Raw genomic sequence first — 3,483 nt, 5'->3', positions numbered from 1 at the left:
CTGCATCAATTCTAGGCATTATGTCAGGTTATTTCACCTGCTCTTCGGAGGCTTGGCTTCTCTCTGGTCCATGCAGCAATGTTGAGCTATCCCTGGTGTGTCCTAGCAACGTCTCTGTAAAATGCAGGCAGCACATGGAAGAATAGATCTGCAAAAACACTGACGTGTGCATGGCACCATAGAAATTAATGTGTCAGTGTGCTATCCACAAAAAATATGGATAGAACACTGATTACAAACAAAAAATGCTCCTGTGCATGGGGCCTAAGGCTAGCTTCACACTAGCGGCAAGGAACTCCGGCAGGCTGTTCCGGCGGGTGAGCAGCCTGTCGGATTCGTGCTGCCGCTAGTGCACGCGTGCCCCTGGACTACCACTCCGGCCCCTTTGACTATAATGGGGGCTGTCCGGAGTTCCGGCAGCATGGATCCGACAGGCTGTTCACCCGCCGGAACAGCCTGCTGGAGTTCCTTGCCACTAGTGTGAAAGTAGCTTCAATTGTAAAAGTTTACCTGGTGCTAAATTCTATTTTTAATATTCATTGGCAGCCACAATGTGAGAGGCATCAACCTACATCTCACTGTTCACAATTAGTGTTGATCGAGCACCAAAGTGCTTGGGTGCTCGGGCCGAACACCTCAGGATGCTCGGGTGCTCTTTAGAATAGAAGTCAATGGGAGAACCCGAGCATTAAACCAGGCACCCCCTGCTCTGAAGAGGGGAGGGTGTCTGGTTCATATGAAAAGGTCAGAAATCAAAGGAAACACCTCTGAAATGGTTCGGAAATAGCATGGGAAGGATGTCTGTATTTATCTTGGACTCCAAAGTCGCTGCTCGGAATGATGTTGCCGAGTAGTACGCCACTTTTATAGACTGACAATAGTACGCACCAAACAGAAGATAAAATAGTTTTTAGAGGAAAAATTGTTACGATACATTCTTTCCTGTATATTTACTTGTATATGAAGTGCAAGTGCTGCCAAATATTACAAGGAAGAGGCACTCCGATACAACCTGTATATCACATAAAGGAGGGCCTCATTCACATTGTGGTACAATTTTTCAGGTAGTGGGACTCCTACACTCATAAAGCCTATGCACTAAGTGAAAAGGCTGCCAAAAATTACAAGGATCCGGAACTCCAATACAACCTTTATTACACATAAAGGAGGGCATCATACACCCTCGAAAAATTATGATTGATGGCCTGCTGGTGAGCTGACCCTCTAAAAGATTATATGCGAGGGCCTGCAGGTGAGCTGACCCTATAAAATATTATATGCGAGGGCCTGCAAGTGAGCTGACCCTGTAAAAAATTATATGCGAAAGCCTACAGGTGAGCTGACCCTGTAAAAGATTGTAGGTGAGGGCCTGCAGGTGAGCTGACCCTGTAAAAGATTGTAGGCAAGGGTCTGCTGGTGCGCTCACACTGTAAAAAATGATATGCGAGGGCCTGCAGGTGAGCTGACCCTGTAAAAGATTGTAGGTGAGGGCCTGCTGGTGAGATGACCCTCAAAAAAAGATTACTGAGGGATCACTGAGGATGCTGACACCGTCTGCTATATACTCCTTCACAAGCTTCCCAAATTTTTCCCTCCTTGTGACAGTAGGCCACGCATCAGGGTGAGGGTGCTAGCGGGGTGTCATGAAACTGTCCCAGGCTTTGTAGAGTGTTGCCCTGCCTCTGTTGGAACTGCTGTGTGTTTCCCTTGTCTCCCCTCCTCGGTTGCCCAAGGAACTACGTTGTCAGATGGAAATTTTTGGAGCAATTTTTCATGGACCTTCTGGTATTGGACCGTTTTGCTTGTCCTCTCCACCAGAGGAATGAGAGATGAGAAGTTCTCTTTGTAGCCGTGGTCGAGAAGGGTGAACAACCAGTAATCCGTGCTGTCTAAAATGAGTATAAGGCGTGGGTCAATGGAAAGGCAGCCTAACATGAAGTCAGCCATGTGGGCTAGAGTACCAACAGGAAAGACTTCGCTGTCGTCATCAGGAGGATGACTCTCAATCTCCTCATCCTCTTCCTCCTCTTCTGCCCATCCACGCAGAACGGATGGAATTAAACTTCCATGGGTACTACCCACTGTAGCGGAGGCAACCGTCTCCTGCTCCTCCTCCTCCTCTTCATCATCCAATTCGTGCTGAGAAGACGAACGGAGGGTGGTCTGGCTATCACCCTGTGTAATATCTTCCCCCATTTCCACCTCTTCCACATGCAAAGCATCGTCCTTAATTGTGAGCAGCGAGCATTTGAGTAGACACAGAAGTGGGATGGTTACGCTGATAATAGCGTTATCGCCACTCACCATCTTTGATTCCTCAAAGTTTCTTCGGTAGCACCTGTGCCATCTCAGGGTACGATTCGCTCCCGGCCTCCACAACGTTCACCCAGTGTGCCGTCAGGGAAATGTAGTGTCCCTGGCCGAATGCACTTGTCCATGTGTCCGTGGTTAAGCTGACCTTCTCAGTAACTGCGTTGGTCAGGGCACGTGTGATGCGACAGGACACATGTTGGTGTAAGGCGAGCATGGCACACCTTGAAATATAGTGGCGGCTGGGGTCTGCGTAACGCGGGACGGCCGCCGACATCAGACTGCGGAAGGTCTCAGTGTCCACAAGCCTAAATGGCAACATTTCCAGGGCCAGTAATTTGGAAAGTTGCGCATTTAGTGCTATGGCCTGTGGGTGGGTGGCTGGGTATTTGTGCTTGTGTTCAAATGCCTGGGGTAAGGACATTTGTAAGCTAGTGATGAGCGGCAAGGGTTATATTCGAATTCGCAATATTTCACAAATATTTGGGCAAATATCCGTCATATATTTGCAAATTCGAGATTGTTTTCTTGATCGCGAAAAATCGACAATGTAATATTCGCGTTATGTGGGCGAAATACAGGCATTCGTCACTTTTGCTACATTTTCCAAGCTGCTAGAAGTTTCCTGAAATTGGAGAAAATGGTTGGCACGGCAGAACATTAAAAATGGCTTTATGTGCAATATATTTGCGATTGAGCTAATCGGCACTAAAGATGCGAATATTTTGCCGCAATACATAAAACTTAACATTGTGACTGCATGTATGTATGGAAAGCAGAACCTATCACACTACATAACACACTGCACTGCAACAGCTATACTATAGATGTGGCAATGTGAATAGTGATGGGTGCAGTAAACTCCCGTGGAAAAATGAAAAAGGGGTGTTTGCACCAGGAGCGTGTCACCAAGGGGCCCAGCCTTTGTGAAGTAAAGGCTCTAGATATAGGTGGACACTAAGCTAGTTGGTGGACACCAAGCTACTTAGCTTAGCTGGCTCCAGCTAGTCTGGCAATGTGTTGGGTGGGTGCTTGTTCCCCATGCTCCAATCCGGGATTTTGGAATATGCCCATGTCCAGGGATAGTATTTAATCCTGTTGCTGGACTTGGGTGTGGCTCCCAGTCTGGGAAAGGAGACAGAGTCTTTGGGAAACACAGAACACAGTCCTGCT

Source organism: Bufo gargarizans, chromosome 4, assembly GCF_014858855.1.
Source record: "Bufo gargarizans isolate SCDJY-AF-19 chromosome 4, ASM1485885v1, whole genome shotgun sequence".
Lineage (NCBI taxonomy): Eukaryota > Metazoa > Chordata > Amphibia > Anura > Bufonidae > Bufo > Bufo gargarizans.
This window is presented reverse-complemented; position numbering follows the sequence as displayed.